A 21,094-nucleotide genomic window follows, 5' to 3' on the forward strand; every position below is an offset into this window, starting at 1 on the left:
TCCAAAAACGAGTATTGGTATACTAATGTAGCAAGGTCTTATGCTGCAGCGTTGCAATTAGATTTTTTTTGACCTCTGTCTATGAAAAGACAGTTGTCTGGGCCAAGATAGGAAGAGGTGAGAGAATGTGAAATTCTGTAATTTAAGGACCAAAGATATGGCCGGTTGGTGGGTTTTGTAGAGGGCAAAGTATTACAGAACATGCAGATACACTTATTTGTATAAATTAGACCATTCAGAAAATAATCAAAATGCTTCTTGCAGGGATTTATACTTAACAGAAGACTAGTACAAAAAAAAATATCTAAATACCTCAAAACAGACAAGAAGGTATGTTTTTGCTTGCTCACTCCCCCCCCCTTTCCTTTTTTTGTTCTACATATCCGTAGGTTTACTAAAAACACCTGCTACCCACTGACACCCCGTTACGCGCAGGTTTATTCACCAGGGTAGTGCCCCCCGTTTTACCCACTGGGTCACAGAGGGACCCCGCTCCCCCCCGCGGCGCTGGGGGCCGGACTGAGCTCCGCCAGCAACGGGGGTCCCAGTAGCCGCTTTAGCCTTTCCCCTGCTGCGAGCGCTCCGGGAGGCCGGGTGTCGCCGGGCCCCCTTTGCGGCCTCTCCAAGGCCCCGAGCTCAGGGCGGGGAGCCGCTGCTGAGGCGACCGGCCTCCACCGGCCGGTGGCCGCCAAGCTCTTCGCCGCCCGCCGGAACGCGGCGCAGCGCCGCTCCCCGACCGCTCCGCGCCCTGCGCCTCGGCCAGCGCCGCCCCATCCTCCGCTCGGACGGCGGGCGCGGCGCGGCATGGAGCGGCGGGTGGGGGCTGTCTCCCGGGCGGGCAGGTAGCGGGGGCCCGCTCCGAGCCCGGCCGCCATCGGGGGGCCTCGGGACCCGCCCGCCTCTGCAGCCGCCGGGGACAGGTAAGGGGGGCGCGGGGAAAGGCGGGCCGGAGGCGGGCGAGGCGGGCCGGCGGCGGACCGAGGGCTGCCGGTTCCCCGGGGCGGCCAGCGAGCTCCGGGCGGGAGGCGGGGGCCGCGCGGCACGTCGGCGAGCGGCCCGAGCAGGCGGCGAGCGGCGGCCCGGGCCCGACGGCTGGCGAGGGGAGGTGGAGAGCGGCGGCCCCGGCCCAACGGCTACTGGGGGCGGCCCGGGGAGGCGGCGGCCCCGGCCCGGCGGCAGGTGAGGGCGGCGCGGGGGAGGCGGCGGCCTTCGGGAGCCGCTCGGTGCCGGCCAGCCCCGCCACTCGCGAGGCCCTTCGCTGGCGATGGAGGGCGGGGGCCCGGCGTTCCCGTTACTCGCGTTATTCATAAGGGCCGGGGCAGGTCTGGTTAACCCGGGCGGTGGCAGCGTTAGCCGAAATGCCGGTTCCTCAGGTGAGGAGCGGTAGGCGCGTTGGGTGCTCCTGACCGCAGAGGAGGCTGTGGGGCGAAGGTGCAGCCGTTCTTAGCCCAGGAGTGAGGAAGAGAACAAACTCCGCTAGTACGACGGGTTTTAAGTTACACAGAGAAAGAGAGCAGTTATCTGCAAATCAAAGTTTTACTGGATCCTGGCCTATAAAACTGCCCTCCCTGGTGTTTCTGACACCGAGGTGTACAGGGGTGAGGCGAGGTGGCACCCCTTTGGGGCTCCCCAGGTGCCCCAGCACCTTCGCCCCCAGCTGCGGCTCGGAGCCCCTCGGTGGAAGTGGGGCGGCCGTGCTGGCCAGAGTGGGGAATGGGAGCGCTGGTGTCCGAGGCTGCCCACACGGGTGGAGGCAGAGTGGGGTGAGGGAGGCTGGTGATAGCCCGTGTAGCCAGGGTCCTCCGCTGGGGTAGTGGAATAAATAGGAAACGTTTCACGGGGTTTCTGTGTACTCTTGTGGTTCTGGATAAATCCTGTGCTGCTGCAAGACCGCGCTAGTCCTGTGGGAGAAACTACGTTCTGAATCTGCTTAGCGCAGCTAACTCTGGAGCAACAGATACCAGCGGGTCTTTCTTTGCCTGACTTCTGGTCTAAGTAGGCAGGAAGGACAAACTGTTGGGCAGGGGTAGTGGCTGGCACAGACCAGTAAAGCTAAAGAATAAACAGGTTGCTTCAGGATGAAAGCCATGCTCAGTTTCCCGTGTTCGTTTACTCGTACCGGTGAATTGCGCCCACCTCATTTTGCAGCGTTCTGAATGAGGATGCGTTTTACTGGATTTGTTAACTACAGTCCACCTCAACTGACTGCGTATCCACATTGGTTGCCTTTGTTTCATCAGTGTGCAAATTGGAGAAATAGAAATAGTATGTGTGGAAAAAAATAAAGCTCTAAGAAGTTTTTAAATTTTAGTATATTTACTCTGGGAAGTGGCAAAGACAAGGCACAGGGACAAAACTGCTGGAGTGGCATCATACCCTAGGGTGACTCCAGGATGGCTTCTGTACTTGCCAGAAGAAAGCAAGCTATAGTAATTGTGGTCTCTAAAATACCACTTTTAAAAACTGAATATAAGGAAAGCTCTGCCCTTTCTGTATGCCTGTTCTTCACTGTTTTTTGTTTTAGTATGTTATTTTTGTGTTTATTGTATGAAGCATAGTACAGGCTAGCTCAGCAAGATACCTCACTAGTTGAGGGCGAGTCACTTAAAATCTCGTCTGTCATTTGTTTAAGACAGAGAATGCAATAAAGAGCAGGAAAACCAGAGAACTCACGGAGTTTGTTTCTATTTATGTTTGTTTGTGGCTAAGCATCCTTTATTTTAAAATGTTCTTAGATATCTTAGATGGAGCTCTTTAGATCTATCTAGCTTTTATCAAGAAATAAATAGAACTTTGCAGTACATAAGTTTGGTTGACCCTAGAGAAACCTGTTTGTAACTTGAGTTCGGTAGTCTCAGATTTCTGGAATATAAAGCACTCAAACGTAGGCTGGCTTCTTCATTCTGTGGGGACCCTTACTGGCATAGTAGACTAAGAAGTGTTGGCAGCATGCAATGTTATGTTACTGTCAATTTATCATTGTTAGGTCTTGTGCCTTACTGTTTAGATTTTCGGATCCTATTAGGTTGCTGTAATGACAATTTAAAATTATTTTCTGCCTTTTTGATTGCATATCAACAGCTCGGGGAGAAATAAGCAATAAGCAACTGCAGGAGGTTGTAATTGTGTTGTTACAACACAAATCCGCTATTGTAAACTGTTGTACTTTGGAAACAAATGGCCTTGTAGGGAGGGTACAGATCAGAATACAGCCTGGTTTGGTATTTGTCACACTGATTGTACAGTACTGGAAGCATCGGCTCCCTTAACCACAGACAGGTGTTACGGCACTGATGTAATACATTGATCTGCTTGTTCCAAGTGGAGAGAGGGGTGAATGGGGCTGAACTGTGGTTTGGTTTCTTCTCTGAACAGAAATGGGGGACTCTTCTACAGGTGATTGATGGTGACTAATTTAGAGAAACTGTGGGCCAGAGGAAAAAGGGAGCTGGATGTCCCTGGCAGCGAAGACATGTGCCTAATGTTTATGTGAACCTGAGAAATGCAGAGCGTCCGTATTACTGAAATAGTGACTCATCAGATAGATGCAGTGCTAAGTGAAAGACTGATATATGCAGACAAAATGATCTAGGAGATAAAGTATTTTCCTGTGTTTTTTACTATTTGTAGTATACTTTGTTGTTTATATTAGTTACTTTCTTACTCCAGAGCCCTTTTTCCTCACTAGTCGCCTCTGAGGATGAGACACTTATATCTTTGCTAATTTTAAAAACTTGACAAATGAATCCTGCCACACTATTATGAATATACAATTTTACCTTTAAAAGTACTGCACGCTTAACTGGTTCACTTTGTTGTTGTAAATTGCTTGACTTCTTGAGCCCAATTTAAATACATTCGCAATTTTTGCAAGCCATAATAAGGATCCAGGTATCATATGCACCACACACCCTTCAGCTACCATCGTCCTGTTTACTGTGTGGCTTTGACAGGTAAAAAAAGAAAAGCCTGTTGCATTTCCCAGGTGAGTACGCTCTCCACTGAAAGTGCCGTCCTCTACTCTGAGTATCCTCAGTTATTGGATGATTTGCCAAAGCATTTCACGGGACCTGTGCAGTCCTCTGCCAGGGTGTGCAGGCTGGCTCAGAAAAGAGTGTGGGCGTTGCTAACTTGTAGGTAGCTGCCCCGATCTGTGCTCCGGGGAGGGTGATGAAATGAAGAGTTAATCAAAACTAATTGGTTTCCATGGTACTATGTTCTGTGTGATGTGCTGTCTGATAAGCAAGTGTCGTTAGAACAGATAAGAAAGTATGTATTTAAGAACAGATAAAAAAAGAATGTATTTCCTAATTTACGGTTCCGCAGAGCCATCTGGAACCATAAACCAGTCTGCAGATAAGACTTGTACTTAGTTTCCAAGGTTTCTTTTTAAAGTAGTTTGTCATAATCTGATACTTAAGTAGTTTTAATGTTAAAGAAAAATGTGTTTAAAATATATATTGAGTCTGCATTGATGTGCAAAAGCAGTTTTTGTAGATACTGTTCTGCAAAACTGTCTTCTCCAGGGTTCTTCCCAACTTCATTGTTGTGTTACCAATCAGCTTATGGCCTAGAGGTCACATCATTTTAATAGCATTTCTATGTAGTACTTTTCATGTGGTGTTCTCGAGACATTTTATATCATATCCATGTAAATCTAGCACTTCTGTAAGATTATAATGGGGCTCTGAAAAGGGTATGTTTGATAGTATGAATTCCGTGTTATTACATGGATCCTTTGATCAGCGTGTTGGTTTTCTTTGTTCACGCTTCTGGGAACTGTTTGTGTTCAAGTGGGAATCGCATGGCTCCAGGTTTGACACTGATTTTTTCACTTTGCTTTGAAGTGACAACTGCCTTCTCAAAAGCCTTGATACTCTATTTTGGTAATCAAACATTAATTTTTGTTACCTGGTGAAAACACAGATACAAAGGGCAAACTGCCTGTATAACTAACCTTGAAATATTGTTTTAAACAACTGCATTATAAATCTTGCTTTATACAGTCTGACGTATGCAATATTCTTTTATTTGTGTGCTTCTCATCAAGTGCTGTAGTCTCTTTCGTTTTGTTTTGGTTTTTTTTTAAATCTGTTTTTTGTCCTATATGTAGATGGACTGAGCAGTGTAGATCATTAGTGTGCACTTTGTACCAAGTATATCTGGAAAAGACATATATATATATATGAGTCGGTATTCTTGCATTGTATGTAGTACATTTTAAACACTAATTGGCTTACTTTATTTTGTATAAACAGTATATATATGTGAGCAGGTTTTAGTGGAAATTTGCAAAAATATTTGTGGAAGGAGAGTTTGGAAGTAAGATTTGAGGAAGCGTTTTGTTTTCAGGTTGAAAATACCCAAGCATTTTTGATATGAAAACCTGGATTACTGGTAATTTCCCAGCAGACATGTTTCTGTTATAGCCTTGCTATGTCATGACTGGCTTTTTTTGCAGTTCCCATGGCAACAAGGATTTTTCAGCTGCAAAGCAGAATGCTGTATATGGTTTGAGGGGTGTTAAATTTTCTTTATTACAGAAGAAACTTTGATCCGTGAAAGCTGAACAGGCACCCTGCTGGCCCCCCTTCCCGTCCCTCCTCTTAATAATCTGTGTTTTGCCCGTAAGATTACATGTAAATGTGAATTCCTATTTGACAAGAATACAGTGACCAGTTCTAATTTTTGACATAGTATGAGATGGTGGAAAATTTCTGAAGGCTTACTGGAGCGATAGCATGGAAAATGTGTCATCTTCCAGTTGGATTTTTGACAAACAGAAGGCCATCGTATATGGATATAAGTTTGTATGTGTATATATTTGTGAACATTGTATATGCGTCTAGAAAGTAATGAGAGTTAAAGTTGCTCAGGGTTTGCATTTGCTTCTGCTAATGAATCTCAAATTCTAATAAAGAATCTCAAAATACTGTATCTGATTCACAAACTAGAATTTGTTAACAGTGCAATAATCTTGGGTGGGTGGGTGGGTGTGTGTGTGTGTGTGTGTGTGTGTGTCTCCCTCACCTTCTCAGATGAATACAGGGGTGGTATGGGATGTTTGGGATGTATCCTGAACCAAATACTTATAGGAGAAACCTTGATACAGAAGCTATGCTTAGGGCATGGGTCATTTTTTCTAAATTAGATAGGTCTTCTGTGGTGTTGTTTTTGTTTTTCTTTTGAGCACTCATTCAAAAAAAATAGGCCAGTTCAGGTTTTTTGATTTCCCTTCACACCAGGGGGGTGTGGAGGTTTGATTTTTTTTTGTTAGTTTTGTTTGTTTTTAAACTGCTAAAAAAGGAAATGGGAATGATGTAGTTACTGAAACAAACAACATAGGCAATTGCTGTTTGTCTTGTAAAAGCCTCTGAGTAGTACAACTAGGAAAGATATCTTCATGACATCTGAAAGGCAATTTAGAGATGCATTAAAAATGAATTTGGAAAGTAAAGTCTGCTGCCAGTGGCCTACTGGTCTTCTGTGATTTGGGCTGGGAGACCTCTGTCTCCCCCTGCCACTGACACCACACACATGTAGGATTATTACGGAATCATGAAAATGAAACTGCTAGAGAAGTATTGTACAGGAGTAGGGCAATGTACTATTTAGGCAATAACTTCATCCAAATACCCAGTTGTAAAAGATTTTTCACTAGTGCTGTCACCCATGTATGTCACAGCTGTGACAAAATAACTTACGGCTACATGAGAGAGAAATTGAGCTTCACACCTATGCCCAGGCATGAATAACCTGGATGCACTGAAGTATGCAACAGTATCATTTTTTTCAAGTGAAGCTAGAAGCTCTGAAATTACAAATTTTTATTGCCCCCCCTCACCCTACCCCCGGTGGCCTTCTAGGAGATGGATTGAACGTGGTAGGTGCATGTAGTTTAGGCCTCTGTGTCACCCTTCTCATGAAAAACAACTTTGGAATTGGTTCAGTGCTAACATTGAAAAAAAGCTTATAGCCTGCAGTAGCATATCATTCAGAATGCTGTATGTGATTTTGGGGCATCCTTATGTTTGTGAATTCAAGAAAGGTGGGCTATGAAAATTGGAATTCTGAACGAGGGTCTGCAAAGATTTACAGCGGCTGATAGCATCTGGCAGTGTGTTGCGTACCACCTCCTCCCCTGCCTCCCAACACAACCTCAAGCCATTTGTAGGAGATTGAAGGTTTATTTTGATATTTGTTTTTCTGGCTTTGCTTGTAATACTAGGCAGTGCAGTTTTTCACTGAATAATTGGTCCAGTGCTCCCTGAAAATTCAAGAGAAAAGAGAGTTGCTAGCTTGGGCTTTATGCTTGAGAAACGGGCAAAGTTTAGGAGAAGGGTTCCCTTAAATGCAATTAAAGAATACGAAGAGTCGTGAGTTGCAATGTCAGATATTTTCCATTGTGTATGGCAAAGATGTGGGGCTGGTGATTCTGCATGAAGCTGGATGAATAGGTCAAACAGCTTGCTTCTGCGTCGCTGTTGAGCCTTATTAGGAGGAGTGACAGTGTGGTGACATAATCTGACCCCAGATTGTTCTCAGCTATAAATCCTCTGGTTGCAGTCTCCACTGCTCCTCAGCATGTGCCCTTCACATTTAAGGGCTTTTCAGATCATCTCCATCACCATCTGCTACATAATGGAAACAAAACAGTTGTGCTGCGCGTGGAGCCAGCTGATTCCCTGAGTGGAGATGGAGGTTTCCAAAATACGTCTCGTCTCTAGGAACTTGTCGTTCTGGTCTCATTGACATTCTGTGCACTAGTCACTAGGCTGCCATTATGGATGAAAAATGAAACGAGGTAGTGACTCCTTTACAGGGACATACACGTTTTTCGAGCAGATCCAATACTGCATACTGTATGTGTGTTCTCGTGCTTGTGTACAAGCAATACTGCACATCCTAATGTCTCTCTAATTAGAAGAACGGAAACATAGTCCATATGGGAAACATCTTGTCAACGTTTATGTATTGGTACCATTGGTCCTGCATGGGCAATGAGAAGATAAGCAACAGGATTTCTTAACTGCAAGTATTCACTAGGTGTCAGTGCACGATCGCACTGAACTGAGGTTCTCACTGAGAAGTTCTTTGATGATTGTGGTATCTCCCTTATGAACAGGGATTCTAAAGAAGATTCCTACTGTTGTCTCCAGGATGTAGTGTGGGTTAAATTTAGGAATAACTAATGATTAAAATTCATTAATCCAGTCTTGTTTTTAGGAGCAGTCTGATAAAAATGCTGATTTAAAAAACACAAGAAGTTTTATGCTTAATAAAGTTAATTTAAAGTCTTAGAATAGCTCCTGTGTTAATCATTATCTAGCTTTCTTGTCAATATCTGGTGTATTACTGATCAAACACCCCATGTGATACAGCTGCTGATCCTGGATGTGACTAAAATTTCTATTAAGATATGGAAAAATTGCAGTTTTCATAGTGATACATTGTCTGTAACACAAACACATTCACTTAATTATTTGCAAAACTATTGTTTTCCTTAGGGGTGTAAAAGATCAAGTCTGTAAATGTCAGTCAAAGTGGAGGAAAACCGCATGAATGTAGCTAAAATTGCCAGGTTTTCTGTAAGAAAACCTTTTTATTCTCTTGCCGTATCATGTCACTAGAATGAAATATCATGCTTATTAGAATATCTTATATTACTTGCATCTCAATATTAGATTTTCTTTTCTATTTTAAGGCAGATTTAAATTCTTAATACTTAGCCTAGTTTTATTGATAGATAATTAGGGAACGCATCTTGTCAATCTGCATAGTGGTCAGTATTCATCTAGAATTTTAAATTGTTGCAAAATGGTTTTTTTCTGGCTTGTGTGTGAAAGTACTAGGTGAGAACTGTACATTAGTAGGTTAAAATTGAAAAAAATAGTAATTAACTTGATAAATGCAAATACTTGAAATGGCTTTCCTTTATCTTCCAGTTTATACTGAACTTTTCCTATAATATTTTAACCCACACCACTTGGTGACTGGTAAAAATGTTCACATGTTACCCTCTTATATCTAATTTCTTTACAAATGAGGCCTTTTGGAGCACTATTCCCTGGTACCCTAGGGGAAGTGTTAATACTAATGCTAATGCATAATAGAAGTTAGTTTGGTTACAAATCACATTTTTTCACTCATGCTTAACACTATATTGCTACATATTCAGTATGTAGCAGAAATACTGATGTGATTGTTCAATACCTTCAGTATTTTCCCTATTGTTGTAGCTGTGTAAGTGTATCTTTGGTGCCATCTTTGTTTATTCAACCTTTTGTTTATTCATACCATGTAACTGTCAGATAGAAACTATCTGATCATCAGACAACGGCATATTTCTTCCACCCCGTTGTCCCTCCAGTTACATCATGCAGTGACATTTAAGGACTGCATCTCTCATGATGGGACACAGCTATTTGCCTGGCCAGATTTTAAGACAAATTCTGTTTGAGCTTGTATAAGAAGGTCAATATGAGATATGGTAGGACTTGTTTGACATGTCTTGAGAAATTTGTTGAAAATAATTCCTGGTGCTTTCTTTCTACTGTCCTGCTTTTCATTGCCAACCGTGACATTCTGTTGGTATGGTTCCTTTGAAGTTTGGGATTCTGCTAGGCATTTTCTTGCAGGCCTACTGCTGTACTGAAGGTGATTAAAAAGGCATTTGCAACTCAGGAAATCAATTTGATGGTTCTCTGAAGCTGCAACTTTTAAAGTAATACATACTGTGTTTTTAGCACAGAAAATAGAGCTTGTGCATTTGCAAAGAGAAATTCAGTCATCTTGCATTTCAGTGGGGTTTCCACCTTGCTGAAATGGACATACTAGCGCAGTAGGAAGTCTGAATTTCTGAGCTTCTTTAGGATATAGGCAGCTGTGTGCACTGAAAATCCAAAGCACTGATCCCTCTTCTATGGGTGGACTCTTTAACGTAATAGGATTTTCTCTTTTACCAATGATAGACATGTACTGTACTGTCTGTTGTAGTTGTCTGAGTGTAGTGGGCACTCTCACACCCGAGAAAGTGAGAGACTTGATTACTGTTCTTTCTTCAGCCTGAAAGTGTTCAAATCCACACTTGCATCTTCCAGAAATGTACCATAATTGACAAGCTATAAAATAATTTGGGGAAGATAGTGCGAAGCTGGGGTCTGTCTTTTCTTTTGTGTGATACTGGACAAAAAGGGGTATAACTCTCTAACCTAATATTGGGTCATTCAGTCATGCGGAAGGCTATCTGGGCTTTCTTGTTCACAAGATTGTTTCCAAAATAGGGACTAGTCTCTGTTCCCTTCCAAGTGAGTGTTGTCTTCTAAAACTCATTTGCAAATCTGTATGTGAAGACACAGGTGGATTGTTTGCAGAACGCTGTTTTCTTTGTTGCGGCTGAAGTTCACGTCACTTGGGGAATGAGTGCAATTTAATTTATCAGCAAAGCTATGCATTGATGTTTTGAACTCCACCTTAGCTATGACAGAGCAAAAAGGTAAATAATGACCTTTCTTGTTGCAAGGAGCATGACAAATTGGGCACCCACTGGATTTCTGAATTTCTGAAAAGGCAATTGATCTTTTTAGGGCCTTTCCCCTCCTTTTTTTTTTTTTTTTAACAGCTTTGCTGCATACAAGCTTTACATTTGTTTACTTAGCTCAATTTAATGTTGTACTGGTCATCTCTTAAGATTAAGATCTTTAATGTTTGCTGCATGTACAATGGTGAATTTTACCTTAAAGAGCCAATTATGGTTTAAAAAAAAAAATACGTACTAGAAAAACCGTAAATGGAACAGGTGAAAGAATGGCTCCCAGAAAGCAGTAGTATTGAAAGGCTGGTCAGTACTAGTTAGTTACATGTCCTTATGGACTGGACACAATTTCCTCAGATGGTCTCTTTCCCTGTCTGTTTTGGTGAGCTGTGCATCAGCAGCACTGGGGAAAAACAGTGACTACGATCAATAGCAACAGTACTTTCTTAAAGGTATGCATAAGGTAAAGGAGGAACTCCTTTAAAGGCTTCTGGAATTAAATTTTGCGCAAGTGTTCTTAAAAGTGTAGTACTTGTATTGGTAGAAATGTGCATGTGGGGTTTTTTTAAACCAGAAATTATGAAATACATGTTTTATGCTTGTATAATGTGCTTAAGCACCAGATTCACCATTTGGTCCCTTCTCTTTGATCATTGTTTGGTATATGGATGTGCAGAAAATCCAAAATCTGAGACAGAAGAAGGGTGACTTTGAGATATTAGTGTAGCCTTGTGAGCGCTCTAGTAATGTACGTGCACTTACTTTGGGCAATCTCCCAATAGTAACTGTGCCTGAGTATAAGGCTGCTTTTAAGCGAACGTGACCAGTATGTGAGGCTGAGGGCAGGGTCGCTGTAGAGTCATGCATGAGGCTGGGCTGGGTGGAGAGAGCAGAAAGTTCTAGGGAAGAACCAAATTAAGACAGCTAGGATACTGTGCATATAGGTGAAATGAGGATGGTAACACACAGGGCAAAATATATCAGATGTATAATTAGGTTGATTTTTAATTTTTAAAATTTTGTTATTTGAAAAATGAAATGCCCACAATGCTAATGTGGGGTCAGCATCAAATATTTGGAGCAAATGTATTTTGGTAGTATCCCTGTTCTTGTTTTTCCACCTTTCCTGACTGAATTAGATGTTTGTAACTAACTGCAGTATAGCTGCTTAGGCTTAGAATATTCGGCTTTACACGTTTATGTTTTTGGACTTTTTATTATGTTCTAATACTCTTTGCAATGAAGATTTCTGAAAGAACTACTGAAGTCTGTCAAAAAAGAAAAAATATTATGATATCTGTTATTTAACAAACTTCCAAGAATGTTTGAATGCATGCACATGCACATATGATCTCTCAAATCAAATTTCAAGCATTTTTAAATGCAGGTTCAGTAGCAACACCTGTGGAAATCAGTTACCATGAGCATTCCATGTAAACCGTGCTTGCTTTTGGATAGGAACTTGGATCCCATGACAGAAATACAGGTATTAACGACCAATATTCCTTCATCAATGAAATCACTTATTCGTGGTCCTAAAAGGTTGGGGGGGGGGGGGGGGGGAGGAAATATACTTTCCATGTATAGTCTTTGGTATTTATCAAAGTAATTATTAATAAAAGAATTAAAATCTCCAGGCAACCCGGGACACATGGAAGTGTATTTTTTTTTCAGGCATCTTTATGCATAATTGCCAGCTGGGTCAGAAATGGCTTGACTCAAAATCAGTTTAAAGGTTTCATCAAGTCAGTGCATTAGTAGAGGAAGAAGGAATATAAATAAAAGAAGAAACTTGTCTAACCTGCAAAATAAGCAGGAAGAGAAAGAACCCTTATTAATCTTTCAGGTACTCAGCTGTGGTGACTAAGTAAGATTGCATAAGGCGCCTGTCATAGCAATGAAAAGTGGTATTCCTCCCTGACCTGGCTGTCAGTCTGCGTCTCTGTTCCTTCCAAAAGGGGTAGTGCCTCATCTTTTTTCTTACTGTGCTGTGCCAGCATTATGCTCCTCACTGGAGCGGATATGGCTAAAAACCAAGAATTTGATTCACAGCTAATAAAAGCTGTTAGTAACTCGTTCAGGTTTTCTTAATTTTGCCTTTCAGTCACGAAGTCTAGGTTATGGTTCAAAAGAAACTTGATTTTAAACTCTGATGTTTTAGGCTTGTGTACTGTTACTTATTTATGAGAAGTTGATTCCTCATTTTGGGAAGAACTTACCTGATTTAGTTGTTGGTATGTAAATAATTAGAACTGGAAATAATTTCCATGCTAGAAAGCTGCTTTTTAAGATAGTCACAGAGGAATTAATGGAAATGTAGATATAATCTTGTGCAGAAGTTCTTTGCTTACTTTTTCTTTCTTTTGTGTCATATATTATACCACTTCTGGTTTCACTGAAGGCAGATGACTGTACTCTTGAATTGATTGAAGGAATATAAATGGATATTGGTAAGTGGGTGGGAGTCTGAGGAAGTTGCAGTTTATGTAACTTGCATTTCTAAGAGGTGAAAATTAGTCTGCCTTGAATATGTTTCTCAATTTTGCTCTGAGATTTGTTCCCACATGGCACTGTTTTCAGGTAGCTTTCTGGTGTTTTTCATACAAGCTATATATATATTTATTTTTTTTTAAAGAGGAAAGGAGAACTTGTTTTGGTTTTGCTTGGTTTTGTTTATCAAGGAGTAAAGAAAAACTTACCTATTATAACAGAGGTGCTGCAGTACTGTTTCTCTTAAAACCAAGGAAGGAACTAACACACTCTGCTTTCGGCATTCAGCTGCACAGAAAGCAGTGTAGTTTTTTTTCTTTTTTTTTTTCCTTTCTTTTTTTTTCTTTCCCTCTCACCATCTTAGAATAGTCTTTACAGCTCCTTAATAATTCCTCCTAAACTAACATGTATTAAAGTATCAGATCCACTGACCAGTATGGTCACTTTCTAGCATCCTTCTGTGCCGTATAGAAAGGGCTTGGTTTGCTGCTGTTTTACACCGGAACAAGCAGCGTTCAGCACAGCTGCTTCAGAGACAGCAGAGTCTTCTAGGTTCTATTAAAGAGCAGAAATGTATGAATGCTGTGGTAAAGTAATCCTATTCTTCTTTCCTGAAGCAGTTTTGATTTTCAAACTATAGGGTGATGTGTTTTCACTGTGCATCGCCCATAATTATCCAGTTTCTTCTCCAACCTGAACAGTCATCCCTTCAGGCTTCATTAAATGCAGTCAGTAGGGCATTGAAGCCAATATAGCTTGTTGTATGGCTTCTGCATTTCAATATGCTGCTATATCTGACTCACGGAAACTGTATCACGCGTATCCTGTTTGATAGCTTCTCACTATTTAAACCTCAGATTACTGGAATCCTACGTGCCTTGAGGGATTTCTAAGGCTGGTAGATGATGGCATCTGTCCACCATTTGTGAGGATACCTCAATTCTCCACTTTTTTTTGGGTCATAAATCATAAGTAATTTCCTTGCAGTGGCATCAGCTTCAAATTAAGGAAACCTTGGCCTGGATTTCATAATCAAACACCAGTGGGTTCCATTTTTTTAACCATGCAGGATTTTTCCAGGCAGCAGCCCTGAGTGCCCACCAGTAAGTCATGCATAGTTCATTCATTTGCTTTCTTCTTTTTTTTCTCTGTCAGGGTTTACTTTGCTTGGAGACCATGCTGGCCCATTTCTTAATGATACTGGATGCTGAGTTGTCGCATGGAATTGGCAGTGGCTGTGAAATTCAGGTAGTCTTGTTGCTGCCTTACAAGCTTGGTCCATCCCTCTTCAAGGATCTTTCCACAGACATACAGGATTCTGAGCAACAAGGTGTTACAATGTCTCTCTCCATTCAGGAGATGTAGTAGATCTAATGTGTGGAATGTGACGTATCTTCCTTGGATCCTGCTAGACGAACGGTGAATAAGATCTTTATTTCTAAACGACGTGTGAGCAATTTGTTCTGACGTCCTGGTAACTGTCTTTCATGACAGCGATTATGCTGTGGGAGATCTGACCTCTTCCAGCAATTAATAGGTGAAGTGATAGCTCTTTTGCTCTGAGCCAGACAGTAGCCACTGTTTTTCTTAAATGCCTGATCCTGTGGTCAGTAGCCTGTGAATAAACTGTTACCAGTCTCAAATGTCTGCCGGTAGCTTCCAATAAATACCAAGCTCCACCTATGTCTTTGTTAAGCAGTATGTAAGAGCCGATCTCACGCTTGACAGAAGAGATCTACAGTAACTGGTTTCTAATGAAGGACTATGTGATCAACTACCACAAAGTTACATCACCTGAGGCAGCTGCTGGGAGTCACGCGCTATATGGAAGCCTGCGTGGATCAAGCGCAGAGCAAGAGAGGTGTTACTTACCAGCAATTGGAGTTCTTTGAGATAGGTAAATCTACAAGTACCTTTTCCCCCTGGCCATCATTCCCCTTTCCTTCGCTCCTAGTTGCAAAGATTTGCATTTCAGAAGACACTGCAAAGGTGCAGAAGGTGCTACCCCGTATCCTGAACATGAGAGCAGGTGGGAAATCAGCACGTTATATATTGGATTGCAGAAAGAAAAAGTGGTCTAGCTTTGAAGTGAACATACATGTGAACCGTGAGCAACTACAGTTACTGATAAGCTCTCATCCTCATCTCGCTATGTACTTTGTTTGGTTTGGTTCCCACCCCCCCGCCCAAATGTGAAATAAAGGCCAAAACCAGAAAACTGAATGCTGAACTTAACAAATCAAGGATCCTCTTTGATCTTCAACACTGTTGCAAACAGTTTTTAGTATTGATACAGCCTTAAAGAATTTTAACTCCCCTGTCCTTAATTAAGTAAATCCTTCATGGTTCTAGGAAGGAAATGTATGCGCACTAAAGAAGCAAGTATGGGCCAGACATGGGACAGAATAAAGGAGTGAGAGAGGAGAAAAGTCTGATAAAATAGAACAGCTGCAAATATTTTTTTATTTAAAACAAAACAAAAGGTAAAAAAAACGCATAAGGCCTAAAGAGAAAGATAACTGGACTACTGATAAAGCCTACCACGGGAGGGGAGTGGAACAATTAGCTCTGCTAAAGGAAGAGACTGAAAGCAGATATTGTGGGAAGGATCATGTTTAGTTTTAGCACTGTGTGTTATGAAATACCAGAGATTTGTTTGAGGTTCTAATTATTTACTAAAGTGTGTCAGTTGATCTTTACAATCAGGGTTGTCTGAAGTGTTAAGATAAACAGTATATGTTTTTTTCCATCATCCCTGAGTGTGGAAGTGTGTATGGCTTCATCATCATAAATAACTTGTACTATATGAGTGTCATTTTGCTTGTCTCCAGTGGGTCTGTGCAGCACTTTTCAACTTTGTGTCCAGCATAGCTTATTGTTAACTCTGGAGTGGGAAGTAAAAAATCTTGACTGATAAGCCTGGATGTTACAAAGAGCTGTGAGTTGCAAGTGAAACCTGAACTGGAATCCATGAATGGTTTGTAGTGAACCAAACCAAGTCAGGAACTGCCTTCATCCCTGATGGCATGGTGTATGGATTTAGTCAACGGACACTGTCAGCCTCACTGTTTCTGATTCCAATTTACTTATGTTCTTTTAATTTCCTCAATCAGTACCATTCTATGGTAAGGCAGAGTGGATTACTGAGTTGTAATTTATATACACTTTCTAATTTTTTTCTTGGAAGCTTTTCTCAGGAAGGACGTGATTCTGTAGCATATTATCCTTCCATAAAGGGTTTGCCAAAAGCAGCTTCATTCTTTGTAGAGTCAGAGAAAATGGAAGCAAATATTTCAGTAGTAACGGACATAATCAGGGAAAGGAGAAGTGAAGAAAGTCGTTGCAGGAATCTGCTTCCTGATGAAGCCTTCATTTTGTCCAATATAAGAGCTCTGGAGAAAAAAATTGAAGTGCATGTTGTAGGAGTATTAAGTATAGAGAAGTTTAAGAAAAAAAAAAAAAAGAAAGAAAAGCTGAAATAGCCAAACGAATATAAGCACACCCACTAATCACTTGAGTCACAGCAGGGACCAGGTACAAACCTGGATTCAAAAAAGACCCAGTTTCCCTTTCTCTGTGTATGTATGATTAATTAGTCCAATAATAGCACTTTGGAGCCGGAAAGCATTGCTAAGACTTTGCAGGTGCTGGCTCTGGAAAGGGGTGGTCGGGTTCAGGCGCTGTCCCGGGCAGCGGCCTGGGAAGGGCAGAGGAGCCAGAAGCCGAGGGTGGCCCAACAGTACTGAGCGGGTCAGGGCTGGGCATGGCTACCACGCTGAGTCAAGGGCCTGGTGGTCAGTCTGTAGTGGAGAAGACAGGTCTGTGGTGAGCCCCTCTGGGTCAAGAGGGTTCCTGTCCAGGTCCAGGCACGGCTGCGGCTAGCGTAGCTCGGGCAAGGGGCCATGGGCAAGAGGCTGAATTTAAAAGCGGCGTCTTGGCGAAGGGTGGGCAGGCTCGCAGCGGGGCTGCTGCTCGCGTGCCTTTTGGTAGCCACCAGCTGCTCTGGCTGGAAGTTGGCCTTGTGTCCAGGCAGCCAAATCCCCCCTACCCCTCACCCAAGTCGGCCTTGTGCCCGGGGAGCCAAATCCCCCCACCCCGCACCTAGGTGCGGGGTGGGGGGATTTGGCTCCCCGGGCACAAGGCCGACTTCCAGCGCCCTGACATACTAGCAGAAGTGAATTTCGCGTATTTAAAAATGCACTAATCGAGTCAATTGGCTTGATTTTTGACGCGCAACGCCAGGCAAATTTCACAAGGGCTGTCTGACTGTCGTGTGGAACTGTGAGGAAACGGGCAAGCGTAGGCGGCGGAGACGGCACAGGCGCCACTCCGCTGGGGAGGCTCGCGCGCGCAGCGCTTGGAACATCAGCCTACTTAATGATAATCATTTTTTCGTAGCAAGGCTATTTGTGTTTTATTTTTAGAAACACCGACTGTATTAGAGTTGCTTCATTCTGGGACTATTTTAGAGGTGTTGGGGTTTTTTTTTGTTGTTAATAACCTCCTTTTTTTCATAGTAGATTTTGCAAGGCATTCTGATTTACTTGTTTGTACTGCTCATTTCTCTGAGATTACTTATACTAATAGTGCTTCAGGGCTGGAACAGTGCTGCACCTTGCATCTGTATTGAAAAGTTTTTTATTAAATCCAGTTATGAGACTACAACTCTGTATGTGCGTGCCTCTCCCTCAGCAGGCAGGCTGGTTGAGAGATGAAGCCTTGGTGCTCAACTGCAAATTTCTTTTCGCAGAAAAAAAAAGAAAATAAAGTTCAAGGTGTCTTCCAGCCAGTTGCTTACAAGGGCAAAATGTCTGTTTAGATTTTCCTGTGTTTCCCTAGAGTTCCTTCCCACTAAAGAAAATTATATTGATTGTCTGGATTTGAAACCTAATAATTATTTTAGTTTTTTTAATGCTTTCAGGAATGGATTTCCATTTTTCTAGGCATCTAAGAAGACGCTTTATGTTAAACTGAGTAATTTGTTCAAAAGACACCTACTTTACTTGTTAAGACAGAATCTGAATGTTATGCAGAGGATCCACTGGCAGTTCGTTATGATAAGATTGACAGCTAATTTTTTCAGAAGCTAAAACAGCTGTTACTTTATAGTGAAAGTATGCTAATTGGTATAGTCTTGCTGTGGTTAAAGATCAATAATTCAGTGAAGAGGATAGATGCTCTTATTTAGAGGGATTCACAGTGAATTTTATTGGAAAGCCATAGCTGAAGATTGAAATTTGTAAACACAAAGGTATTTGCCAGCTTCTGCTGCGTAACATTTTCCTTTTAAGGGGAAATCCTGGAGTACAAATGCTTTGATGTGTGAGTAAATGTTACCTTACCTAAACTGAAGATTCATTCTTGACTTTGATTTTGACTTTAATTAAACTGTCACAAAATAAATCTGATGATGTCTTTAGCTGAGCTGGCACATGATTTATATGGATGAATAGAAAATAAAAATTCCCTGATCTTGAAAAACATTTTTTCAACTATATTTAAGAGGCTACAAATAGACTTAATAGTATATTTGAGGCACATGAATTAAAAATTTTTCACCCAGTCATTTTTTTGCATTTGAATTCTTACTTAGATAGAAAGTTTTGTGTGAACAAAGTTCACGCAGCACATTGGATTTTGGCTACTATATTATAAATACAGTAAAATAAACGCACGTGCACTGATAATATGGGTAGAGTTTTATATAGGTAGAACTTCAAGAAGAAGTATTTAGTAATTATTCTCTTTCAGGTATTTTATAAATACTGCCTCAAACAGAAGGAAAATGTCTTTAGTAGGAAATTACTGGCATTGATCTCGGAATTATTCTAATTTACATTGAGATTTCAGATTCTTGCTTTCTATAAAAGCACCACTGTTATTTTGATGATCTCAAAATTTCTTAAGTACACAGCAGCACTCTTCACTGAAGATCTGGATAGCCAAGACAAAGCATACAAAGAATGTATACAGGCAGTAACTAGGTTCCTACAGCTGATTGCTTGTTTTTTCCTTACAAAAAGGAGCTGAAAGGGAGAATTACTATTCACTAGTGGAGCTGAAGGTTATTAATAAAGAGACTCATTTTTTTCTTGTCTTTACGTTTTGTCGTTGCCTTCCAGTACAGAGCGTCCTCACTGATTACTAAGTAGCTCATTAAAGCTGTTTTTTAGATGTGCTTTTTTGTTTTGTTTTCTTCTTGCTGTTTTCCCATTTTGCTAGCATGCAGATGGGGGTGGGGAGTGGGAAATAAGGGAGAGAGCATGTTCCAGAGGATGCCAGGATGACTTCAGTTATTGGATGACTGCTGTCTGATGGATGGAAAAAGGAGGAGTAAACCTTTCAGTCTGCACTGACGGAAGCTGAAACACAGAAACAGAAACCCGATTTACAGGTAAGGGTGAAAAAAAATTCCTGTTCTGAATAGCTATTCTTGATCCTAGCCACAACATTTCTTGGGTGTAAAAAATGCAAGTGCAAGCATCTTATTGTTTCCTCCTCATTAACGACTTTGAAGCAGCCTTTCGGGTTATTATTTCTCCTGCCGAGCAGGTTTCAACCGATGTGAGATCCATAGACAGTGAAATTGTAGGCATGCCTGATGCTATCTGATAATAGTCTCGTGTGACAGTATAGGCATTGCATCTCATTGATGCTGAAGTTGTTCAGTAAGCTGTAGGAAAAGAGGCTTTTCGTGTGATGGAAATACTTGCTGTTGAAAATACAGTGTATGCTACCAGCAGGAAAATAGTGCTGGAAGATCTAAAAATGTTTTCTTTGAGTTTGGATAGGAAAAGGACTTCTAAAACTGTGGTTTACGTAGTATTGAACATACAGTAAGGATGGCTCCTCAGGGCAGCTCTTAAATGGTTTTTGTGGATTTTTGCATTATTTTTAGGTTTGGGATGAACGTGGTTTATAATTTGGTCATAAAATTATCTTTGTCATAAAGAAAAAACATGATGCATTTAATTAAATTACGTGTACAAGACATAAATCTTGTAGTATATACAGCAGTTACGTACCAGTTTTAATAAACTGTTGAAATAGCTTGTATGAAACCTGTTCTGCCGAGTTTACATGTTATCAGCATGTGGTAGTTCACTGTCGCTGGGGATGGCAAGTAGCAAACAACTTGCTTGGTACAGAAAATAAATTTGTTTATCAAGCCACATTATTTGAGGATATAGGACTACAGGCTGAAGTCCTGGCCCCCTCTGAAAGAATTAAAGATTTTGATATTGGCTTCACTGGGGCAAGGATTTAAATGTGTCAGCTCTCTATTGATTTAATTTCTATGTTTTATGTGTAGCAAGTAATTGTTATAGTACAGGACCCTGTTTTGCTCCTTTGAAGCAGAAATCATTGAAATAAATGAACTGTGGTTACAAATTGTTGCCAATGTTATAGGTGTGTTTGGTTTTTTTTTTAAAAGCAATCAGATGTTTGCATTATTTCACACTGGTGATGGAAATAGCACTATGGTGGGAAGTAATTTGTTTTAGATAACTATATATTTGGTGTATTTAATCTCTTGAGTATCTGCAGTAGCTCCTTTAAGTATAGTAAGTAACCCCACTATATATTTCTAATGTGACCTTTTTTCTGGAATTTATTTAAGTTAATTATAATATATTGTTAAGAAATATCTAATCTATAGGCAATTATCAGTATATATGTTCTATGGAAGAGGTTCCTTATTAAAATGATATAAAACAGTTGTTAATTCTTGTGATATTTGTCCATGTCTTTTGAATGCTGTATTCTAAATTAATCCATTGATAGAAAAACTGGGAATGTTATTTTGTGAACAAATAGTTTTAATTACTTGTTTGTTCATTTTTATACTGCATTGAAAATAGAATAATGGGATTATTTAGTTATCACAGCGCATTTATATAGCACTGAAATGAAGGAAAAGATTAGAAGCTTTCTGCTTGGTTTGAGAGTATATAATCATAAAATATATTTATAAAGCTAAGGTACTGGAATTTAGTTTTAACAGATTTCAGAGATTAAAATCAGTAAACGTGTGTATCCATTTTTGTTGTATTCACTGTGAGTGAATGC

General features: G+C 41.1%; 1 protein-coding gene across 2 annotated transcripts in view; it reads left to right on the top strand.

Moving 5' to 3' along the window:
• Window positions 1–790: 790 nt before the first annotated feature.
• CSRNP3 (cysteine and serine rich nuclear protein 3) overlaps window positions 791–21,094 on the top strand; it is a 114,267-nt gene continuing 93,963 nt past the window's right edge. Inside the window, exon 1 of one of the 2 annotated variants that reach the window (XM_063341720.1) lies at window positions 791–920. The gene's annotated coding sequence lies outside the window, so the exon portion shown is untranslated. Of the gene's footprint in view, window positions 921–19,301; window positions 19,419–21,094 lie in introns of those variants that run through there. The other variant, XM_063341719.1, reaches the window with a different exon arrangement.

Source organism: Chroicocephalus ridibundus, chromosome 7 (genome assembly GCF_963924245.1).
Source record: "Chroicocephalus ridibundus chromosome 7, bChrRid1.1, whole genome shotgun sequence".
NCBI lineage: Eukaryota > Metazoa > Chordata > Aves > Charadriiformes > Laridae > Chroicocephalus > Chroicocephalus ridibundus.